Genomic DNA, 25342 nt, shown 5'->3' with positions numbered 1-25342 from the left:
ACTCTGCTAGAGTAGCTAGCTCACAAGCTCCTAGTACCTCCCTCTCTCTGCACCTCACCTCTCCCTGCTAGGTGAATTTTGTCAACTTGACAGGAACCTGGGCATATTTGGGAAGAGGGAGTAAACTGAGAAAATGTCTCTGTAAGACTGATCTGTAGGCAAGTCTGTAGGGCATGTTCTTGATTAATGGTCAGTGTGGGCAGCATGACCCCTGCACATATGATCCTGGATGGCATAAGAAATCAGGCTGAACAAATCATGGGCAGCAAGCCATTAGCAGAGTCCCTCCATGGCCTGCATTGCAGTTTCTGCCTTCAGATTCCTGCCTTGAGTTCCTGTCCTGACTTCCCTTGTTGATGGAGTGTTACCTGAAAGGGTAAGCAGAAATAAGCCCTCTCCTCCCCAAGTTTCTTTTGGTCATGGTGTTTTATCACAGCGATACTAACCCTAACTCATCTCCAGTGCTCAGGTTGCAAACACACACAAATATGCTTGTTGTTTTTACATGGGTTCTTGGGATTCGAATCAGGCCTTCATACTTGCAGAGCAAACACTCTTAGCCACTTAGTTGAATGAGCTTCAGGTGGACTTGGGGGTCAAGGGGTGTGACGTGGGTGACCTTTGTACTGTTGGGTAATTTGTGGACAAGACAAATAATTTCAGGATGAAGTCTACAAGTACAAATGCTTTTCTGGACTGCCAACAAATGCTATTTTCCCTTATTCTTGACAAAACTAAGACAGTTTGTTCTGCTATAAAAAGCCAGCCAAACCGTGCTTCCAGAGGAGAATGGAAAGAGTTAAAGTTTATACTTACCAGTGGGAAATGCCTGGATGATCCATCTGTAGACAGTGTAGCTTCCTAGGTCTTTGTCCTCAAATGTGAGTTTGGGTAACAGTGTCTGTTAAGCATCTCATTGGGTGAGACCCTCTTTGGGCAAATGGAGACAAACATGCCGTTGTTGCTTTTTGAAAAGAGAAACATGGTGTAGAAGCTAAGCTACTAGTTAGTACACACTTGTCAGGATACTGTGTCCTGTTTGGGATGCTTCAGTACTTTGAATGGAAGTATCCATCCAAGTCTTGTGGTTGATAATGGAAAGGAGCAACCGGTTCTTACTTTGTTTCATTGTCTCTCAGCTATCTTCTGGATACTTGGTACCTCTTTCCAGGGTCCTGGCTTCTCTTTCCCTTTCCTCTTTTACTGACTTATCTTGCTTCTCTTTGCCCCTCCCCCATATGTAAGGTCCTGGTTTTATTTTTTTTCTTTGGTCAAGTGATTCTTTGCTCATGTGCCTTCATTCTCTCAGCCTCTGACTTGCCTTGCCCCTCAGAGTTGTTTTCCTCATTGTCTTATAGCCATAAATATCATAGTATTTTCCTCTGTATCTTCAGAAGGCTGATCCGAGCTAGTTTCAGGTTAGAAGTAGAACAATCTGTAATATATGAGGTTTTATTAGTGGCTACCATTTACTGGCTGGCTACTATGGACCAAGGTTCATGCTGGTTGCATTCTGTGTCTTCACTCCCGGAAACAAACTTTTGGAGGGCGTGTTCAACTCCTGTTTTACAGAGTAGAAAACAGGCACAGAAGCAAAAATAAGGACTAAGTCCAAAGCTGAGATCAGAGGTGAGCAGCAAGGCTGCAGCTGTCTTTCCGTTACATAGTCGCAGGTATGGAGAGAACCTTACGGACTTAGTGTACTTTAGATGAGCGTGTTGTTAAGAAGTCAGCAGTACTGAGCCTTGTCCCGCCTCCTGGGCCAGTACGTGGGGGAGGAAAGCTGAATTCTATGCCATGCTCTAAACGGCAGGGCTTGGGCAAGTGATTATACGTCACCAGGGCGCGCTGCTGTGAGAGACATCCCATCCCCCCTTGCTGCCAAGATTCTCTTTTCTGGGTGTCACAGGAACTAATTATGTGCCGTTAAATCCAAGGCCCATTTTATATTCGGGCGGTAAATCTCACGTGTCAGGAGCAGTTAGTGACACTCTGATACGCTGCCTTCCCTCCACGCTGAACTGTGGACAGTTCAGTCCTGTCAGGACAGATACGTTTAAATAACCATGCCTGCTGTTGCCTGACTGCCACCTGAGCTTCTTCAAGGTGACTGAGAAGTTCAGGACATTTTCCCCCAAGTGGCAGTCTGGATCAGCAGAGGTTTGCAAATACAGTTCATTCCGGGAAGTCTAGTCTTGCTTTTGGGATGGGGTCCTAGGCTATAGTCCAGGTTGGCCTCAAACTGCAATCCTCCCACCCCATCGCCCTGAGCAGTGGGAGCAGAATCCTATGCTGACGTGCTGAGTGAATTTTGAGCTTTGAGGGCCTAGGAGGGAGGGTGGAGAGAGTTACAGAGGATGAGGCCCCACCTGGGTCCAAGAGCCTTCTTAAAGATGATGCCTCTGTTCTCATGTAATCCCAGCGTGGTGACAGCAAGTGTGGCAGGAATGAGAATCACTGGGCAAATGCTTCTCGTAGGTGTTTGTTCTTCAGTTTGGGGGGCAAAATGAAGAAGTTAAACTGTCCTTTTCTTTGGAAGGGGTGTGATGTTCCAGAGGGGTTCTTGGCTGACTGGCGTGGCGAGTGCAGGGCTGCTTATGCTGCTGACTTCAGGACCGCCCCCTGAAGGGGCTTTCCCTGTTGGCTCTGGGTCTTTTAGGATGTTGCTAACTCGTTACATGGGAAAGTGCAGCCAGAGGATATATATGGCCGGAGTGTGACTGAGCATCAAAGCATCTTACAAAAATTGCTCTCGTGGGAGCACTGGGCAGTGGCGTCCATTAAGCCAAGGTCTGCCTCAGAACTGGCTTTATGACAGGCCTGGCTCAGAGGTAATTGACTCTTTGGCCCACCGTGCTGCTCAAGGACCGTGTGTGGTAAGGACTCTCTTTGTTTCCTCTCCATCCTGGGACTGGCCGCTGAGGCTGGACTAGTCAAGTAGAATGCCAGTTGTAGCAAGCACAGAACAGTCTCTGGAAATCCCTATTGTATGCAGTTTGAAGCACTTAGCAAATACAGGGAGATGGAGGTGGGCAGGTACATACCAGGACAGCGGGGAGGGACTCAGAGAGCTCCTCTCTGAGGAGCTGTAGGCAAGTTAATGGTTTCTGTGGGGTGGGGGTGGGGATGGGGGACCTTTTCTCCAGCGGTATAATCACTGGTAAGATGTTCACACTCCTATGGATAACCCCCTCACCATTGTAAGCAACCATAATACAAATCACTAGGTCATGGGGGCAGGGGAAAAGCCATGAAAATAAAGGGGGGCCTATTTAGGTACAGTAAAGGGATTGGGGAAAGCAGGAGGGAGCAAGAAAATGGGTGCAAATATGATTGAAATAACATACACATACATAAGAATGTCAGATGAAACCCAGTGTCATATACATTTAATGTATGCTAATAAAACATAAAAAGTGGAGAGCTGACGTTGGGGTAGGATAGGGCACTGTCAATCATTTCAGTGTAGGGTGGAAACACCACTAACACACACAATAAGCTGTGCCAGTATCTGAAGGAATTCATTTTGGAGTAGAATCCAGCCCTTCAGTAAGGCATTGTGTCATTACTGAGTGAGACCAAATGGAAACATCCCACACTCTACCCAGAGGAAGCTGTGGGAATGATTTATTAGAAATGGAAATTAAATTCTAAGAGTAATTATTTGACCCTGAACCTCTGTTTTCTTTGTGTGTGTTAAACATTTCCCACTGGTTTTCCCCCAGCTTAGTACACGCAAAACCTCCGTGATTTCCATTAAAAAAAGTCATCAGTGTTCGGCAGCCAGAAATAGTCCCATCTTAAAGAGTGGTGAGTTGGATTTGGAAGGAGGTAACTGTGATGGGCAAGCGATAATCATGGCTGACTGGAAGGACGCTGCCCTCACTGCTGATGGACGGAGTAGCAAGCATTAGCGATGTCACGTATCAAAATGGGTGGAAACGAACGGCCCTGCTTTCCTGAGGTCAAATCTGTAACCATTAGGCACAGTATTTAAACTGTCCCCTGCTGGATGTCCTCCCCAGCGAACAGATGTCAAAGCACTGCCCCTGAAAGCCGCACACCCCAGAGCCTGTGACCTTTGCCACGCCTCCAGCCTGTCACTCTCTGTTGCTGTATTGCACACAGAGCATGAAGGAGGAGAGAAGCTGGCTGCTGGAGTCTGCATCCTGAAGGTCTGGGCCACTGGCGGCCTGTACCGCGCTCTCCTGCAACCCCAGGGAGTCCTGCTCCTGCTGTGATCTGGGGGGCTTGTCCCCTCACCCTCCCCAGACTGAAGCATTCCCAGCCGCTGACCTGGCTTCCAGGAATTGATGCTGCTGATGTCATGTTTAGACCCTGGTTCGTCTCTCTACTTAAAATGCAAAGATGTCCTTCAGCCTCCCGTGTTCTAATTCCTAGAGACATAGCCATTACAGAATGATTTATGGTTTTTGGCCTAAAGCAAAAGTTGGGTTAGAAATTAGTGTCTTAGTAAAAAAAAAATAAAAATAAAAAATAAATATATATATAATTTCTTTTTTTAACATTTAAAATGTAAATATTATTATAAGAAGTAGTTTTTATTCATGGCAGAAAAAAAATAAGATTAGATACCAGTACAAGAAATAAAAATTTTCTTTTAAATTCTTCTTTTAAAAAGTCACTGTTCCACTGTCCAGAAATAAGATACCGTTTTGTGCTAAACATTCAGGCTATTCCCCACCTCCGGATTTATACCCTCTAAAACCGTAGAAATGGAATCATCTGTGCCCTGCCTGCTGCTTTCCGTAAGTGGCTCCCTTTAGGGGGGGTCCGTGGCAGCTGAGTGTGTGTTGTCACAGTGTGCGCGGGGTTTCCCGGACACACAGCTGGTGTGTGTTTCCTCCTGTAGCCCTTGCTCTAGAGAACGTCTTAGGCCTAGGCTTGTGTCCCTGCTTGAGTGTGCTTGAGACCGCCTTCTAAAGCATCACGTGTGTTGGAAAGCTTGTGAGATGTTACCAGGCTGCTCTCCCAAAAGCATTTTCTTGTCAATCTGGTGCATATGCGTGCGTGCATGCGTGCGCGCGTGTGCGCATGTGTGTGCCCAGATGTGTGTTTGGGGTGTGCACGTGTGTGAAAATGTGCACGCATGTGTGAGTGCATGTATGTATGTGTGTGTTGTGTGTGTGCGTGTGTGTGTTGGTTGGTTGTTTTCAGATAGAGTCTCTCATTTTGTAGCCAGGCTCGTCTTGAACTCACAGCAACTCCCATCTTTTAGCCACCCGAGGGTTAGGCTTACATGCCTGAGCGACCATGTCAGTTGTGTAAAAAACGCATCTTAAATCCAGGCCAAGGATTTTTCGTGTAGCGTTGCCCACGTGTGTGTTGTGGTTAAGTCAGCTATTGTGCGTTCTTCTCATATGTATTCTTTTTCCTGTAGTGACATCCTTCATTCAGGCTACAGTTTTGTGAGTGCACCTGACACATTAGGAGTGTGCATTTCCTCTTTGTCTTGATGCTTTTCTTTCCCCTGCTGGATTCGAATTTTGATTGCGATTTAGTCAGGTGTGACATTAATTCAGCGGGCCTGGGTATTCTGGATTATTGGGTCTTGCTACCTGGGACTAACATTTTAACACTTCTAATGTGAGGAAGGTAGAGGAGGTGAAGGGTGCCTTGAGACTCTTTCCAGACCCTTCTTCTTAAACAACCCGAGAACACAGGGGACGGGGGGTGTGTGTGTGTGTGTGTGTGTGTGTGTTTTAGTTGTTTCAGTACACTCACCTACTGTTATTCAACCTTAAATCTGTTACCTTTGGTTCTTAGAGATGGCTGGGTTGCCGGGTCCCCGCGGCCTTGGGAATCTGACAGTTTTATGGGTATGCAAATGTTATTGAGTCCCTCTTGATGGATGTTCTTTCCAGCTGGTGGCGACTGTGTAGGCACTTCACCTTCAGCTGTCACGGGCTGCCTGGGGTGACCTTCATGTCGGGCTGTGGAAAACACACTTGCCGTGCATCCTAGGACGATCTGGGGTGGTTGCCCAGGCAACCTCCGTTGCCTGTAATCCGGTGCCCCGAGGATAACCCGAATCCCGGGGGAATCCCACATCTGAAGAGGTGAACTCTATCCCCAGCTTAGCTGCAGGAGTGCACTTGCGCATCTTAGGGCCCTCGTGTTTAGGGGTGGGAGAGTGTGCCACAAACCAAAGATGAGTCAGGGAAGCAGAAGGGGAGAGAGACAAAGGGAGTTTGGAGAACAGGGTAGAAAGAGGTGGGGAGAGATTGCATTGAAACACCTGGCCAAAGACAAGATTACAAGTACAAGAAGCCTGTGCCCAGGGAAACACCATGGTGCAGAGTGTGTAGGCCAAAGTCATGCTCAGAAAAAAGTCTAGGCGATAAATACCCTCGGTACAGGCGCATGTGCCTGTGTTGCTGGCATTTGGGTGCTGGCGCTGGCTGGGTCCTGGTTTTGAGGGCTGCGTGTACAGAGAGAGAGTCAGGCCATCCTGAGATACGTAGAGATACCCTGTCTCAAAACAGCAGTAATCGGTGTGCGGAGAATAGGGTGAAAGTGTCAGATTTGAAACCGGCGTTGAGTGTGGAAGTGTACTGAAGTGTACCTCAAGATGTACCAGCGTGGCGATGATGGCAGACAGCAGGGCGCCAATCTCCTCTGATGGGCGGAGAAGCGTTCTGTGGACTAGGATGGAGGCTTGTCTGGGGAATGCAGGGAGCTGGCCATGTTCTACTCACGGGACCCTCAGTCATGTGTCTATTGCCTTAAAAAGAAAAAATATATATATATATATATACATATGTACATATATGTACACATGTATATGTATACATATATGTATATGCATATATATGTAATCTATTACAGTCTTTGATATGTTATATAATATCAAAACATACATCAAAATATAGTCTCTCTGTGTGTGTGTGTGTGTGTGTGTGCATGTGCACGTCTGTGTGTGTGTGTGTGTGTGTGTGTGTGTGTGTGTGTGTGTGTGCAGGCTAGAGATCCACTCTGGGGTTCATGCCTTACACACTAACTGCTTTGTTTTTCTGAGATCAGGCCCCTCACTGGTTACAAGCCTCAGTGATCTCCCCCTTTCTCCCCACCCCCATCTCTGCCTCCCCAGAGCTGGGGGGACAAGCTAGGCAGCCACACGCAGCAGCTCTTTAGCTTGATTGCTAGCGATTCAGCAAGTTCTCACGCTTGCATGCCAAGCCCTTTGTCGACTGAACGTTCCCTCAGCCTCTAAATCAGCACTTCCACAGACTGCTGTAGTCGCCAAGCGCCCGCCACGGTGCAGTTCAGTCGCGCCGCTGTCTGTTTCACCGTTAGAGCCTGAGTGAGTACCCGGGCACCACTCTACCCGCCATAGCATACAAAGGGTTCTTTCCCGACGTTTTCACTGCCTCCAGCATCCTTTCTTAATCTCTCCAAATCTAATCAGTGATTTTATTTGTTTGTGACAGAGTCTTGCTGGAACTGGCACTGGCCTTATCCTCAGGGCTCTCTCTTCTTGCATTTATTTAAATCTCTGTTCACTGACATACATCTTAGCTCTTGGTGTTCTTAAACCATGCCCAGGCTTGTTCTTGTTAAAAAAAAAAAAAAAAAAAAAAAAATTAAACAAGGTAAAGCAGCATCTTTTTTCATGTCATAGACAAAACAATGGTACAACTCTCTTCTACTTGAAGAGTTCCAGGCACTTTCTTACGCAGCTAACATGTTTTACTCTTGGCTTATCTTGAGATCTAGTCTAAGGTGTTTCAGTATTATGTAGAGATATATAACTTTAAAATTAATGCATCAATAATTTATCATGTCTCCAGATGAGTTCCTTGACTTCAGAGAAACAAATTGGGAAGTACCTTATCCAAGGGCATAGACTCTGGAGGGAGAAAGCTTTTGGTTTGAAGTGCTCACATTTAAGATTTAGCCTTGGCTTTACCAGCTGTGTGTCTTCAGACAAGTTACGGAACCTGTTCGGCCTCAGTCTCCTCATCTGTAAAGCTGAATAACAGTACTTATAATGTTTCTATCATGGTTAAATCAGTGGTTAATTTGTTATAGGTAACAAATAATTATTAGCTGGTTATTGCTATTTCTCTTTGGAGGAGAAAGCCGAGTCACCTAGCTGCTTCCTGTCAGGCTTTCAACATCACATGTATCTTTTTCTCCACTGCCTTAGATCATATTATGTGTCTTTTGTGTGCATTTGCATTCTGTATGCATAGATTTATATTCTTGTGTATGTATGTGCATGCAGGGGTCAGAGGTCAGAATTAAGGGTCTTCCTCAGTTGCTTTCTGCCAGATAGTTTGGGACAGGGAGCTCAGTGATTTACCCAGACTCACAGGCCAGGAAGTCCCCAGAATCCTCCTGTCTGCCACCAGAAACCTCAGTGCTTACAGACCTACGGTGCTGTAGCCATCTTTTTATGTTGGTGCTGGAGATGGAACTCAGGTCCCCATGCTTGTCTGGCAAGCATTTATCAATTGAGCCGTCTCTCTGGTTTGTGTGTTGTTTCTTATTACCACACCATCAAGGTTGCTTCTCTGTCCAGAACTGGATTCTGGATCAACAGCTCTTGGTGGCTTATAGGGCAGAATGTCCTGGATTCAGGGGATCTTGTCAAGTTCCCTGAAGGACTCGGAGCCCCACAACTGTCAGATAACCCACAAATGCAAACACCACTGTTTGTTTTCAGTTAGTTGGAGAGAGAACAATCTGTCGTGCACGACCAAGACTGTATTTATTTTTGTAGTGCTGAGAAGTACTGAGAAGTGTAAAGTATTATTTTCCTCTTTTTACAATTGTAAATTCTATTTTCAAAACAGCTGATTTCTGAGGTAGAAGCAGGGAGACATGCAAAAGAACAACAGCAACATCGTTGAATCGGCCTTAGAAATGAAATACACAGTAAAAGTGACATGACTTCTGACTTCCATGGTGGATTTCTGGTCCCAGTGGGATGGCCCAGCTCTCGAAACGTGCAGTGGCACGCTTGCGCTTGAAGATCAGGGCTGTCTTCCTGTGAGTTTGCCGAGGCTTCCCCACCGCCTGAGCAGGGGGCATGTCTTCAGTGGAAATTCCTTTTTAATTACTGGAATTACATGGACCTCATTGCTTTAGTTAGTTGCTACAATCTTTAGTGTCAGATTAAAGGCGTCCTCAGGAGTCAGTGCTGCTGGTTTCTCTTGTATCCTCAGGGCATTGTGGAGGACTCTTGATGTCCAGGAGTGGAGGGCTTTGCTCACATAAGAAAGCTGGCCAGGAGCAGGCTATCTAATCTCTCTTGTTTGCATTACTAATAACTGTACTTACCTGGTGAGTTGCTGTTAGTGTTAGGCTGAGCCACTTAGGCAGTGAACTTAGCATGCTATCTGGAGCATAGAGGTTCTTTTTTAGAACACATGCAAATGTGCACGTACACACACACACACACACACACACACACACACACACACACACTCACACACTCATCATTAGTCTTGTTAGTCACAGTAGACAGTCCTGGAGACTGAAAATATTCTCGCAGGCGCATTTCAAGTACCAACGTAGCCATAGTTCTCTTATGGCAGCTTTTCTCCTGTTCGTAAAACAGTGGGGTGATTTACTTTATTCGGTTTTTAATAATGCTAATCATACAGTCTTAAAGACTGAATGTTCACTCAGTGTATTAGTAGAAAAACAGAAATATATTCATAATATTTCTTGAAGTTCATTCCTGTATATGCCCGAAGTCAGATCATTTATTTGAACGTTCAGTTGTGTTTGTCATATAGCACTTTGGGAAGGGAAGCCATACAGCAGTGACAGCAACTTTTGCTCTTGCGTCTGAATAGGTAGCTGGAGAGAATTCCAGCTCCGGTTAGCCCACCTAAGGGTTTCACAGTGTGTGAACTGCCAGCCTTGGTTCAGTTCAGACTGGCGTCACTCGCCAGTGTGTTACCAGTGTGCATGCTTAAAGCCTTTTTGTTTTAAAATAATTACAGATTTGTGAGAAATTACCCAAAAGTACACAAAAGACCCTGCGTATCTTTTCTCACTTTTCTCCAAAGGTAATGTCGTAACAACAGCGTAATAGCACAGCTAAAATAGATGACGGCATCGTCTTCGTAGCTGTTCATATGGGAAATATTTCTCCCAGCCAATAGCTAATGTTTATTCTCTTTCTATTGTGTTTTTGTTTTTTAATGTTATTCAGTGTCACTACTGCTGGCATTAACAGTGTGTGTGCTTGTCTGTGTGTGTGTATGTGCACTTTAAAAGACACTTGATAAACAGGCAGCCTCCCAAGTCTGCTGGTAAAGAGAGCTCAATGCGCTGCCGTCCAGGGTGCCTGCGCACTCCCTGTAACATGTTTCTTCGGTCAGTTAGAGGCTTGGCTTTGTCCTAAATGATGGTTTGGAGATTTGGCATCCGAGAATGACCATTATGGCCTGAGCTTCCCAACCCTTTGTCCTTTCATTTTCCTTCAGTCCAGCCTGACCCTGCTCTGTTTTCTTCTGGTCTTGCTCTCATATGCCTTACCTGGGGCTTCAAGTTCATGAATTCAGGAGACGTGTCTAGCATGTTCTCTCTTGTTCTTTGCTGAGTCATCAGGCCAGTGCTGACCTAGTCCACCTTCCCAGGCTCATCCCCAGCCCTGTAACAGACCACCTGCTGCGGCCTTGCTCCACTGTCTGCCCAGAGGCTGGTGGAACACCTTGTATATTCCTCCCTCTACTGCAGCCCCTCAGCAGCCCCTACCTAATCCCCGTTCCTAAGCGTCAGCTCCCAATACCTAGAGAAAGAGTTTACCTGGAATCCCCAATGGCCAGACTTAGGAGCATCCCAGAAGAATTTCCTACCAGGCAGCACAGCCGCCATTACACTCTCCTCAGAACCAGACAGGGCAATAGGAACCAGGGGACAAAATGCCACCCAACCACGACAAGACCAGATATCAGCATCTAGAACCATCTTTCTGAACAGATGCCTAGATACCACTGTAAAAACACAATCATAACAGCCTGGACAGTATGTCTCCTCTAGAGCCCAACAACCCTATCACTGCAGGCCCTGAGCATTGCGGCATAGCTGAAGCACAAGAAAAAGACCTTAAAATAGCCTTTATGAACATGATAGGGGTCCTTAAAGAGGAAATGATTAAATCCCTTAAAGAAATACATGAAAACTGAGAAAGAAATCAGGGAAAACACCTTTCACAATAGCCTCAAATAACAGAAAATATCTTGAGCTAACTCTAACTGATCAACTATAAAAAAAATGATAAAAAAATTTTAAGAAATTGAAGGTGATATCAGGAGATGGAAAGATCTCCCATGCTCATAGATTTGTAGGATTAATATAGAAAAAAAAATGGCTGCCCTACCAAAAGCAATCTACAAATTCAAGTGCAATCCTCCTCAAAATTCCAACACATTTCTTCACAGATCTTGAAAAGACAATTTTCAGCTCAACCTGGATAGGTAAAACCAATATAGGTTAAAAGAAAAAAGAAAAAGGAAAAACAATCGTGAGTAATAGAAAGAACTGCAAGGGGTATTGCTATCCCAGACTTCAAGTTGTACCAAGCAGCTATACTAATAAAAACAGCAGAGTATTGACACAAAAACTGGAACGTTAATAGAATTGAAAACCCAGACATAAATCCACACAGCTCTAGACACCCGAGGTCTTATAGGAAGCCAGAAATAAGCCAGGCATGGGTGGCACACACCTTTAATCCCAGCACTTGGGAAGCAGAGGCAGATGAAACTCAGTTTGATGCCAGCCTGGTCTAAAGAGTGAGTCCAGGACAGCAAGGGCTATACCTAGAAACCCCATCTCAAAAAAAAAAAAAAAAAAACACTGGAAAAAAAGTATCTTCAACAAATGATACTGGTGGATGGCTGTAGGTAGAAAAATGCAAATAGACCCATACTTTATCACCCTGCAGAAAACTCAACTCAAGTGAATGAAGCCTCAACATAAGGCTAGATGCCCTGAATTTGTTAAAAGACAAAGTTGAGAGTAGACTTGAACTCATCAGCACAGAAAAGGACTTTGCAAAAGGAACATCTTTAGCACAGGCACAAAGATCAACAGCTGATAAATGAGACCTCATGAAAATGAAAGGCTTCTGCACAGCAAAGGATACCATCATTTGGACAAAGGGAAAATATGTTGACCAACTCCACATCCCGTAGAGGGCCAATATCCAAAATATAAACAGAACTGAAAAAAGAAATCTAGATATCAAGAAAACAAATAACCCACTTAAAAACTGGAGTACATATCCAAACAGGGAATTCTCAAAGGACGAAAGTCATATGGCTGAGTAACACTTAGCTGTTCAACATATCTGGGAAATGCAAATCAAAACTACATTGAGATTTCACTCTACATTGGTTGGAATGGCTAAGATCAATAAAATGAGTGACAGCTCATGCTGGTGAAGATGTAGAGTAAGGGGGACACTTTTCCATTGCTGGTGGGAATGTCAGCTTGTAGAGCCACTATGGAAATCAATGTGGCAGTTCCTCAGGAAGATGGGAATCGTTCTACTTCAAGATCTTGGCAAATACCCAAAGGACTCTTGATTCTATCACAGGGACACTTGCTCAACCATGTTCATTGCTGCTCTATTTGTAAAGCTGGAAACAGCCTAGATGTCCCTCAACAGAAGAACTGATAAAGAAAATATGGCACATTTGCATGACAGAGTATTGCCCAAAAAACAAAATAATGAAATAACCATCCTGAATGAGGTAGCCCAGACATGGAAAGACAGATGTGCTATGTATTTATGTAATATGTATGTTAGCCGTTAAGTCAGTTACCACCAAGCTACCTTCCGTAGAACCACAGAGGTTAGGTATAGAGTAAGGGAGTAGGGGAAGCATATAGATCACCCTAGGAAAGAGAAATAGGATAGATAATCATGGGTGGATGAGGTAGGGACTAAAACAGGAGGATCAAGTGGGAGGTGGATGGGAGAAAAGAGGGAAAATGGAGAGAGTCAGCTAAAATAAGGGCCTTTTGACAGGTAGTATGGAAACCTAATACAGTAGAAGTTTCCTAAAATATATACATATATGAAGGCAATTGTTGGCGTATTTTTTAAAACTATTTTATTTATGTTTCTTAATATCTCTTCCTCCCTTCTCCACCCCAATCCCATCCAACATTCCAGTACCAGGTAGGAGAGAGAGGTCAGTGTGGAGACAGACAGAGTTCTCTCAGGCTACTTCCTGCTGCTTAGGGTTGTTGGGATCCTTGTGGAAAGTCCAGTCTTCCTTTCAGGATGTCTCCAACTTCTTCTTGTCAAACTGCATCAACAGCAGCCAGGAACAGCAGGGGTGCACACCAGCAGCCTTCTTCTTTCTCAGAGCCCCTTTCTCCCTGGACTCTGGCAATCATTCCCTCTCCAGAGTCCTCAGAGTTAAACTATCTGCAGCTGGCAAGGAGCTCCTCTCAGAGCTGGCATGAGGCAAATACTCTGCTGCTGTGGACAGTCTGAATCAGTCCCATATTCTATACCTGGGATTTAAAAAAAACAAAACAAAACAAAACAAAACAAAACACATTTATATCCACAACAGGCAGCCTAAATGAAGTACCCAAATAATGTGGGAGACAGAACACCAGCTGGCCATCTTTTGTCACCAAACGAAGCTTCCAGTACCAGGACTGGGCTACATCTAATTGAATTGTTGACTAAATGGGTCCTATGAACCCCCCCTCCCCAAATAACCCAGGCTCTTGCCAAGACTATAGGTTTCTCTCTACAAACTGACAGCCTGGCTCCATTGCTGAGGACAGCGCCTACACAGTTCACTAACCCTGGAGAGCCTCTGTAGCGTTCAATTCACTGAACGCTGTAGCACCCCCGCCTCTGTGCTGGATAGTTTTAAGATCCAGCTGTGGGCATTTTCTTAATTAGTGGTTGATGGGGGAGGGCCCAGCTCATTGTGGGTAGTATCATCTCTGGGCTGGTGGTCCCAGGTTCTATATCGGACTGAGGAAGGTATGGGAAGCAAGGCAGTGAGCAACACCCCTCCTTCAGCTCCTGCCCCCAGGTCTAGCCCTGTTTGAGTTCTGTCCTGACTTCTTTCAGTGATGAGCTACCATGTGGAAGTGTAAGCCAAATAAACCCTTTCCTCCCCAAGTTGTTCTTGATCCTTGTGTCTCATCACAGAAGTAGAAACTCACTACAACAAGTTGGTAGCAGGATACTGGAGTTTTGCTGTGACAGACCTGACCAGGTTGTTTTGGGAAGGATTGTGGAACGACTTTGGAACTTTAGGATAAAAAAAGTCACTGAGTGTTGAGAGCTCAGCAAGCTGTTCTATACGAGCCAGGAAGATCAGAATGTTGAGGGAGCAGTGCAGAAGATGGAGGTCTGGCTTGTGAAGTTTCAGAGGGAAGCCGTGACTACCTGGCCTATGGTGTGAAGAATCTGCAGTGTCTGGTTAGCTGAGGCTGAAGAATCAGCCTTGATTGACAAGAGACTAGCACCATTGGAGTGAACCCTTTGTGTAACTGAGACAGTTGATTCTGTTTAGCTGGAGCTGGAAAATTAAGAAGAGACCAGCATTATTGGGATGAAATCTTCTGGGAAGTGTTTCCAAAGAGTTGGCACACAGATGCTGTGTTCCAAACAGGGCCACTCTTGTACCTTGACAGCTGACAGCTGAACTTGACTGTTAGAGTCACCTAGGCGGTACTGGTTTTGAAGACATGAAGGGCTCATGATGATGGGTTGAGGCTTGATCGGAGAGGCCATTGGTGAAGGTGCAGCCTCAGCAGCAGATGAAGACCCAGGATTGAAGGGGTCATGCAGGAAGTGGAGGCTTGGCACCATGACCAGAGCCCAGGAGAGGCCATTGGTGAAGGCGCAGCCTCAGCGGCAGCAGAAGACCCAGCCCTTTGGAGATGCCAGTGCCATGGGATACCCACGAAGAACAGCTGCTGCGGTGTGGGTCCTGACTTAGGCCGGAAGACGAGCTGTGAGTGCTGCAGGCGGAGCTGGAGAAGTGACCCATGCCCTCTGGAGCAGTCCAGAAGATCATAAGGGAAACCCAGGTAGTTGGGTGTTGCTTTGATCTGACTGTGCCTTTCCTTTTGTAGTAAGGAGGAATTCAATTTATTTCACAGGAGCCACAGTTGAGATACTGAAGTTTTAAAGAGATTTTAGGTTTTAAAAAGAGACTGGATTTTTAAAAAGAGAGTTAATTTTGAAGTGTTTGAATTTGTAAGGAATGTGGGAATTTTTAAGTTTGTAAAATATTCTATATTGTAGTGTTATTAATTTGTGACTCGGGGGATGAACAACAAAGGAATGTTGTGGCTTAACAGTGATGTTTTTGTGTGTCAAGTTGACAAGGGGTCAGTTGTGTTGGATAGTACTGTGTCAGCTTGATATAAGCCAGAATTATCTGAAAGGAGGGAACCTCAACTGAGAGAATGCCTCACTAAGATGTATGGAGGGCATTGGTGGATTGGTGGAGGAGGGCCCAGCCCATCGTGGGTGGAGTCATCCCTGGGCTGATGGTCCAGGGTTCTATGAGAAAGCAGGCTGAGCAAGCCATGGGGAGCAAGCTAGTAAGCAGCACCCATCCATGGTCTCTGCATCAGCTCCTGCCAACAGGTTCCTGCCCTGTTTGAGTTCCTGCCCTCACTGCTTTTGATGATGAACTGTTATATGGAACTGTGAGAGAAATAAACCCTTTCCTCCCCAAGTGACTTTTGGTCGTGGTGTTTCATTTCAGCAATAATAACCGTGACTAAGATGACCCCTGTGTTCTGGCATCTTTGGTACAGGAAGGTGCTTGGCACACTACCAAAGGAGAAACATAAACCAGTGCAGCCACAGACCCTTTGATCTACAATGGTGTCATGCCTGCAAGATATGCTAGGACCATGGTGGCACAAAGTTTGTGGGAACAAGTAACCAACTTCTGATTTAACTTAAGGCCCACTCCACGAGATGGAACCCATAACAGATGCTACTTGCGTAACCAAGATCTGGAGACAATAAATAGCCCAGGGACCTAGGGTAAAACCAAATTCTTCTGTTCTTAAAAAAAAATAGTAGTAAATCGCAGCAATAAAATGATCCCTACTGACATTCTGCTGTACTCATAGATCAGTGCCCTGAGCAGCCATGATCAGAGAAGCTTCCTCCTGCAGCAGATGGGAACAAATACAGCATGGCCCAGGGCCAGACTTTATGCAGAGAGTGAGATACCTTGGAACACTCAGCTCTGAATGGGGTGTCTCTGTCAAATCTCTCCCCTCAGGACTCGGGAATCTCTGCAGAAGAGGAGGCAGAAAGAATGGAGGACAGCAAGGACACAAGGCCCTCTAGAGCAACATGACTGACACACATATGAACCCGCAGAGCCTGAAGTAGCATGTGCAGGTCTATACGGGTCTGCGCCAGATGGGGTCCTAGAGCTGAAGAGAAGGGGGCACACGCCCCATCTCTAACCCAGAAGCTGTCTCCAATGGGTAGTCACTTGCAAATGAACATTATTTAGTTTCCTCCAAGGGAAGTTTGTGTCACTCCTAAGGTCAGGCAGCACGCCCAGTGGCAGGTAGATGCCAACAGAAAATGAACCTGGAGGCTTCTCTGGAGGTTTCTGTCTCACAGTGTCACGTCGGGGCCTTTTCTTTTTAAAAACTTTCATCTTACTTTTTTCTAGTTTTACTTATATATTTTTCACCCCCCCAGGTACTTTCTGTATATTATGACTTCTAGTTCAGCATTTTTATGGAATTCTTCAGTGTGGGAATGAGTGGGTCTCTGTTTCTTATGCTTCTCTTGGGCTCTTTTCCTTCTGTTTTGTCCAATTTTGGTATGTTCTTGTTTTATCATATTACATATTATATCTTACTATACTAATATCCATCAGAAGCCCATTTGTTTTCTAATGAGAGACAGAAAGGGTGGATCCGGATGGGACGGGCAGTGGGAAGGGACTAGGAGAAGTAGAGGGAGATCACAATCTGGATATATATGTGAGAAAAAAAAAATCTGTTTTCCAAAAAAAAGGAAAAATGTTTGTATTGGGCAAGTATGAATGAGGAAGTATGTTTTCAAGTTAGTTCAGTATGGAAAACGTGTACACAGAAACCCAGAAAAGGGACTGCTTGGTCTCCATCGTCCCCCTACTCCAGCTAAACTTTTGCCTTAAAAAAAAAAAAAAGAAGCTAAGCTGGCCCCCAGTGAGTTACTATGCAGTTGTCCAGCTCAGCAGCCTCCCTTCCAGAAAATGTGATCACAGTTCCCACATCTTCCTTGGCTCCAGGAGGCCTCCTTCTGTTTCTCCCCTTCCCTGTGAATCAGCTCATGTGCATGATGTCATCTCTGTATTTGGCAGCCTCCAGGGTGCTAAGTGTCGCCCTGCCACAAGTCAAGTGTGGAGATCTTGCTTCTGCAGTTTTGCTTATTAAATTGTGAGTGTTCTCAGAGAGTGCAGGATATTTGAATCGTGGCATTTTGGGTGTAATCCAAACAGAAACCGGGCTGGGGAGATGGCTTAGTGGGTGGCGTGTCAGCCACGCAGACATGAGGACTTGAGCTGGAATGTACAGCGCCCAGGTAAGGCCAGGTGTGCTTCAGCGAGTGTGCAGCTCCAGTTCTGTACAGCAAGATGGGAGGCGGAGACCAGAGACGTGCCTGGTGCACGCAGCAGCAAGCAGCAAGGGATTGTGCCTCAAAGAAGATGGAAGGCGAGGACCAACACCCTAGGATGTGCTCTGACCACCACGTGCTTTCTGTGGTATCCTCATACCTCTCTCTCACACTCACACACACACACATGCATGTATATGTTATAGAGGTGTGTGTATATATATATATATATATATATATATATATATATATATATGTATGTATGTATGTATGTATGTATGTATATACATCTGTATGTATATATGTATATATTTATGTATGTGTGTATGTATTTCCGTGTACGCACGCATACATACAAACTCTACCGTTAAGATTTGCTTAACCAGGCATCCATGAAACAATAGAGCAATAGAGGCAGTATGTGCCAACAGGACCTTAGAGTTATGCCCACGGACTAGTGCTGTTCCCGGTCACTGAGAAGCTGCTTTCTGCAGTGGGCAGAGGCTAATGCAGAGGCATCATAACTGGTTGAAATGCTGAGTCCAGGTGGCTGTTGAGGGTTCAGCCTTACATGGGACATCTACATTACTGCTCCCCACCAAGGCTGAGGGAGCATTGTAGAGGGGGCAGGCAGAAGGGGTGTAAGAGCCAGCGTGGGGAGGGGCGTCGTGAATGGCTGACCCCTAGACCTAACGTGTTGATACGACCCTATCGTTGAAAGACACCTGTATTTGGTTTGTAGCAGAGTTCTCTGCTCTAGAAGGTACCTGTGTTCCCTTCTCTGCCGCTGCCTCGCCAGAGCACGGGAAAGCGTCGTTCGCCTTCAGGAAGGTGGGCCAGCCGCAGTTCCTCTAAGACCTGTGCAGCGGAAAAGCAGAAGAATCACAGTCTCCTGCCCAGTTCCACCGCTTGCCCCGAATTTACATCCGGAAGTCTCAGAGGCATTGCTAACTCTTTAACTCTCTGCTCCAAACCAGTCTTTTGGTCCTGTGCTTCTGAGCGACATCAAGGTGTCCCGCTGTTCCGGCCTTTGTCAGCAGCACCTCCATTCGCTCCCTTGCTCCAGAGGAAGCCTGGACCATCTTTGCTCACCGGCTCACTGCACTCCCCACGTCAAACAGCTCTGTCTGTTCAATTCAGGATGCATCCAAAACTCACCCTCTCCCATTTCCACTGCCACATTTTCCCTTGTCTTGTTTTTTTGTGTTTTGGGTGGTTTTTTGTTTTGTTTTGTTTTGTTTGTTTGTTTGTTTGTTTGTTTTTGTACTTTTCAGAGCATAAACCTCATTGCCTCTCTGCCTTGATTAGAATTACTCACTGCCTTACGCTGCACTAAGACAAAAAAAAATAACTTCAGGTCTCCAAGTGTGCACTTCCACGCCCACCACTCAAGCTGCACAGACCCGTTCCCCTGTGTTTCCCCTGTGTTTCCACCTACTTAAGTGCTGCTTCCAGGAAAGAAAGCCTTCCACTTCCACTCAGTGAAATCAAGTCCCTTTCATTGCTCTCTGGTCAGACTGTTCTTCTCCTTCTCACTTTTGATCTTACGCCAAGATGTTCAGGTGTTAGATCTGTCAGCAGACCACAAGTCCACACGTTCAAGGTCAAGTCTGTCAAGTCTGTTTTACATAACACGACATCCTAGGATTGTCGACGGCACATGTTAGGAGCCTCACGTGTTTTCATGAATGAAGAAAGGAGTGTCTCTTTGTAAAGAGACTAAAAATATCACTTTCTGACATTCCCCCGTGACTCCTAAAGGTGGTGGTAGGTGGCTTTCTTTTTGGGAAAGCTGGAATAGAAGGTGCTGACACCAAAAGTCTTTCCAGTTTCGAATGCTTCTAAATAGCCTGGTGTTTGCCATTCAGAAGGAGCCTCCCACTTACTCTTACTTCATGATTCCTGACACTTGGTTAACAGTTTAATTTTAAATCACCACTGAGTCTTCCCTCTCATTGGGAAAAAAAAAAAAGAAAGAAATTACGTAGGTTGTTTAAAATGTATGAGTCTTACTGCACGGCATAGAATAGCAAAAATAATTTTGCTGCTTTAGAAATAAGATATTCTCCATCTGCATTACCTCCGCCAGCAATGTGCTGAGTTATAGACACTGTATCATCACTGTACCGGGATGGTTTTGACTGGAGGGTGTGGGGCTGTAACAGCCACATTAAGATGTGCTAGGTTTCTGGGGTTTCCCGTGTTCCAGTGGTAACAGGTGTGAAAGGACACGGGGTTTCACGGCAGAGACCCCTCACGTGATTTCCCATTGCTAGTGTGTTTCCAAGGCCCCAGAGCAGTTTGAGGGGACAGAGCATTGGCTTCCTTATTCAGCCTGGTGTACTACCTGGTTTTCTAGATGCCTTTTGTAGACCTAGTGTGTGAAGGTTCTTGGAAGAGCTTCTTAATTAAAAAAAAAAAAAAAAAACAAAACAGTAAAATTCATTGCTGTAGTTTGGCTGTGGCAGTGCCTGAAAGTCCACTGTGTTAATGACTTTGTCCTCAGTTTGATGTGTGAGTGAGGTAGTGGGTCCTTTAGTAGATGGATCCCAGGGGACAGCAGTTTGACAGCCTTTGAAGAGGTGTTTCGTTGCGTCACGGTGTAAGGCTTAAGAGACTTCAAGGAGAGGACGGTGCTTCCTGCGTCAGCGAGCACGTAGACACCAAGGTCAAAAGCACTGCTCTGGCAGCCGTGCGCTGCTCGAGTGTTCCACAGATCGAAGCAACGCTACCTTTTACAGGAAGTGAGTTCTCTGCCTGGAATAATGACATCCTCATCTCGTAATCTATGTGTGGGGATGGTCTGCCTTCAGGATGAATCCACACTGGGATTTGATCCTCACAACATCTCTCTGGAGCTGCAAAAAAAACTGGGGACCACCTTGAGTACACCTCTTTTCCCCTTATCATCTGTTTGTGTCCTTTGATAGCTCCACCTCCAAAATTTTGCCTGTAGATGATGCCACAGTTCTCTAAAATGACTGTTCTAGCTGCAACCCCCATGGTGCCATGTCTCAGCCATCTTTAAAGAGACACATGCAGTTTCCAGCCCTGCTAACAACCTTGCAGTGACTTCCTGTTATCCTACAGTAGAACAGACATCCCCACCTACCCTGGGAGGCAGCTGCGGTCTCCCAGGCCTCTTCTTGCTCCTCTAGTTAACTAAGCCACACTTCTGCTTTGCCAGGCCTTCTCCCTGTCTGAAGTGACCCCCAGGTCCTGCCTTTACCTGAGGAAGACCTGCTCCGCCTGCTGCTTTCGTTTTAAATGCTGTTTTCACAGAACAAGTCAGGAAATACTAAGCAAAGTGTTGCAGGATGCAAGAAACTACAGTTGAGAGAGAGAATAATCCGGTTTGCTAGCTTTTCTCAGATGCCGCAGTATGAATCCGCATTCATTCTGTATCCTCAGAGACTAGGTGAGATCTTCACAGCACAGCAAATTTAACAGTCATCACTGGATTTGTCTAATGTCTGTTCCTTTCCCTGGCTCTGCAGCCTGTCTGTGCTTTCAAAAGTTTGGGGTCATAGTGCCACACTTGTCATTTCATGAGCTTTAATTCTGAGCTCATGGTAGCCAATTATCAGACACTTGAGGAGAAAAGAAAGGACATATGGACATGCTGAGGACCGGCTGCTTCTGGGGGAGGGGTGTCAAGGCCTTAAGATGTGGGGTGTACCTTTAGCCCAGTGGAGAAGAGGTGGGTTCAGGGAGCAGGTGATACAGGCCGGAGGAGGAAGAGTCAAAGGACAGTAAGAAGAGCCAGACCTCTGCTTGTTCCAGTTGGGGAGCCATTGTGATCCCTAATGGAGCAAAGAACTGAGTCAGATGGAGTTCCTGAGGTTTCCATTAGGTAGACCCGGGCTCTGTCAGTATGGTAAGGTCAAACTTGGCAACGGTTGCTAGAGCATTTTTTTTCTACTCTGCTTTTCTCAACGGGAGGATTGTCTAATTTTCTGTGGTATAAAATGTCGTTAACTGTAAGTATGCCATGTCTGTTTCTAAGGACTTTCCAGCTTTGTGCTTGCTTCCTGTGAGGCAGATATATTCACAAGAGCCCCTGAGCGCCACAATTTGCCATCTTGTCCATCTGATCTGTCATACCCCTGTGTGTGGCTGTTTTCAGGTGTCTCAGTTTGAAGGCTCTTTCTGGTCACACTCTGTTGCTGTCTACAGAACTAGTTATGTTGATTTGAGTTTTACATTCTCTCAGTGGTCCCAGTTCCCTTCAGGCACTGGCAGCAGAGAGCGTTTCCTTACTGTCACTGTGCTTGGGTCTACATCAGACTACTCATAAGGGCGGCAGAAGCCGCCCTGTGCGCTGTGTACTTGCCACTGGGGGAATTTTCCCAAATGCTGGACCCTAAGCAGAAAGTGATGCCAGTTGTTCACTTCCATGCACTTGCACTTCAGAACCTAAGAGTACGATGGATCAAAGGGCAGCTTTCCTTTCAAGCTGTGCCCACAGAAGTAGAGACAATAATTAGGGTGAAAAAACACCAGGGAGTTCTTTCTCAGGTGGCCCGACCCACGGTGGGGTTTCCAGGGCGGTCTAGGCAGCCTGTGTAAACGAGTACCCGAGACACTGTCTGTGAGACAGGTAACAGGATGGGGTTGCTTGAGGCCACTTGAATGGAACCAAATGTAAAGAAACAGATACACAAACCGAAGTCAGAGGAACGAGCCGTACCTTGTTCTTTGTCGTTAGTGCAGTTCCTGGGTGCCATCTTTGTTCCTCTCTTCCTGGCACAACCCAGTCTTAGAACTGTGAGTCTTCGTTTACATAAGACCTTGGAGGATCCTGGCTGGGATGTGGTCAGGGTGAGGGCACTGGCTTCTTTGCAGTTCCCAGACAGTTGTCATGGACTGGACTAGACAGAAGCGGTACAAAATGACAGCTGTCAAACTACCTTCTCAGAGTGGAAGTTACCACCATTGACGAGCTGTGACAAGTTGGTTTCAGGAATTGTTTGGAAGGAGAAATGGGTGACCCATTGAGTTGGTGGTCATTTTACTTGACAAGGCCTCCTGATGGGAGGATTTCAGATTCGGATGCTGGCGTCTGACACGAGTGAATGGGTGGTTTAATAGCATGGACCCGCACAGCACTATTGTGCGGCAGGGGAAATGGAAGTGACTCTGTAAAACCATCAAGTTTATCCTTGTACTTTGCACACTGTGCACATAGCACAGATTCTGAAGAGACACGCGCAAAGGTAGCCAGTCACAAGTGGAAAAAACAGTGTGTTCTTTACATGACTTGTGTTCTTATCTCTGTGGAGCCTGAGCTTAAAGTCGTCAGATTTAGCAAATAAAAATACAAGATGCTAAGTTAAATTTGAATCTCAGACACTTGGAGAATCATTTTTAGTATGCATACTGAGTATTAAAATGGAACATTTGAGATATATTAAATAACAAATAAATGAATATTAGGCAGTAAAATATCTAGATGGCTCATATTTTATTTGATGACTTTTAAAATTATTTTTATGTTTATTTTTATTAATTATAGTTTATTCGCTTTGTATCTTCCCTGTAGCTCCCTCCCTATTCCCTCCAATCCTCTCCTCCCTTTCCCTTCTCCACCCATGCCCCTCCCCCAGCCCACTGTTAGGGGAGTGGGCTTCTTCCCCTTCCTTTTTAAAGTCAGGGTCTCATTATGTGGAAAGGCCTGAAACTTGGTGCCTAGACCAGGCTGTCCTTCAATGCAGAGAGATCCACCTGCCTCTGTCTCCCCAGTGCTCACTTTGGCATTTTTGACTACCAGAAGCAGGACATTGAAAGAATTCAAACTTTGTATTTAGATAGTGTTGACTGATGAATAGTCTGCTTTATTCTTGTCTACGTGTTTTACTGTATGCAACTCGGATTGTACATTCGTCGCTCTCCTAGGTCAGTAACACCTCAGACTGAGGATCTAGCTCCATCCTGTTCGCTAAGCATTTACAAAGCCATGGGAACCCCCTCCCCCGAGAGTCCCCAATTCCCACCCCAAAATGCTACATGTATTTTGAGGCTCTATTCCTGGCTGCACAGACACATGGGATTGCTATAGGTTTATCTTTATGAAATTATGTGTTAATATTTTCTGTATTGAAGTTCATCTTGACTGGTATTAGCTTTTTGAAATTGTCTCCTGTGTAGTATCTTTATCTTTAATGTCACTTGGTTGGGTTTTGGTTTTTGCTATGTAATACCTTCCTTTGGAGGAGGAACAAGGTTTTCCCATGCAGCCTGGGTTGGCCTTGAACTCAAGATCTGCTTGCCTGAGCTTCTTGATTTCTAGAAGTACAGGCATGTGGCACCACACACAGCTTTACTTGTTAACCTAATTAGGGGCACAAAATATAAAAATTGGGGACAACTAGTTACTAGTGGCTAGAACACACTAGGTTCCAAATCGTAGCACCCCCTGAGGAAGTGTCTTAAAAACGCCAGGGTGGTGCCAGGATAGTACCAGTGTTTTCACACTGCGCTCCCGAATGGCTGCGGGAGGACTTGGCGTTGATTTGTAGTGCTCCACCACTGTTCAGTGTTCTGGAACAAAACCTCTCAAGGTCCTCTGTCACCCCGCCCCCACCTCCCCACTCCCACTTTTGACTTGGTACACTTGCCTACTTCAGAGTTTATCTTCAATTCTTATCAGCACATCAGCCCCTCACCTTGATTTCCTCTATAACACAGTGTGTCATTAGGCTCTTAGTTTAAAGGAATGTTGGGAACAAACTTTGTGAAGAGAAGCAATTTGGGGAGGGGAGCATTATCGACATGGCTATTCCAAAATCGTACAAGTATTTCCATCCAGCTCTGTCCACTTGTGTCCTCAGTTCTTGCTCTCACTGTCCCTGAATGGTGGTGCTTTGGGGTTTGAAATGCCCTTGGAATCCATTGGAGTCTTAGTGCTCAGGCTGTTCAAGACTTGCCCTTTGATGTTTGTGATGTTTGTGCTGCAGGAGAGGAAGGACGAGGGCCTGGAACAAACAGCTCAGAAGCTTGCTCCTGGCTTCGGTCTCCTGACCTGGGAGATGACACAGACAGGAGTATGTTTTGTGTACTGACAGACACATGTTCCTCTTGGAGGCTGCACAGCCCTGTCATGAGTTAGAAGAACAGAGCAAAGAGTTGATGTTTTGAGAAAACAGCACGCACATCCTCTTAGGGGAAAAAATAATCCTTCCATGGCTGGGGCATGTGAGACTGTAGGGAAAGGGGACTCACAAGGTAACTTTATGACTTTTGGAACTGGAAGGCCAAGACGGTCACTAGGGTGGTAGCTGGCACTGGGGCTCTGGCTGGCAGCCTTGGTATGTGTTAATTTGTCCAGGCCTTTGCTGTGGTGCTGTGTAATCTCTTTTATCACAAGAAGTGGGCAGTTTCAAACACTTTCTGTTTAGTAACTACAAATAACAGCTCAGATGGTCTTCATGGGCAAATCCTGAAACGCGGCGGTGGGTATGTTGAGCCTGGGCATCTCAGGGAAGTCATGTGGAAAAGAAAATATGGGACATCTGGGGCAGCCTGAGAAGGAACGGTTCATGGCATCATTTCATAACCGAGCTGAAGGGTCAGGACAAAGTGATGGGACAAAGACCATCCTCCCACAGACTGGACTCAGAGCTGAACACTGCAAGCAGCCGCTTGGTGCAGCTGTTGTCTGAAGGAGACAGTGCAAAAGAATTGATGAGTGTGTGTGTGTGTGTGTGTGTGTGTGTGTGTGTGTGTGTGTGTGTG

The 25342-nt window shown here is 45.7% G+C and overlaps 1 protein-coding gene across 4 annotated transcripts in view; it reads left to right on the top strand.

Annotated features, from left to right (window-relative positions):
• Positions 1-25342, top strand: part of Osbpl6 (oxysterol binding protein like 6) — a 162331-nt gene that overhangs the window by 27138 nt on the left and 109851 nt on the right. Inside the window, exon 1 of one of the 4 annotated variants that reach the window (XM_055600060.1) lies at positions 14997-15054. The exons of the other annotated variants lie outside the window; for them this stretch is intronic. The gene's annotated coding sequence lies outside the window, so the exon portion shown is untranslated. Of the gene's footprint in view, positions 1-14996; positions 15055-25342 lie in introns of those variants that run through there. 4 annotated transcript variants of the gene reach the window in all.

Source organism: Psammomys obesus, unplaced genomic scaffold (genome assembly GCF_907164565.1).
Source record: "Psammomys obesus unplaced genomic scaffold, mPsaObe1.curated_primary_1811, whole genome shotgun sequence".
Classification (NCBI taxonomy): domain Eukaryota; kingdom Metazoa; phylum Chordata; class Mammalia; order Rodentia; family Muridae; genus Psammomys; species Psammomys obesus.
This window is presented reverse-complemented; position numbering and strand designations above follow the sequence as displayed.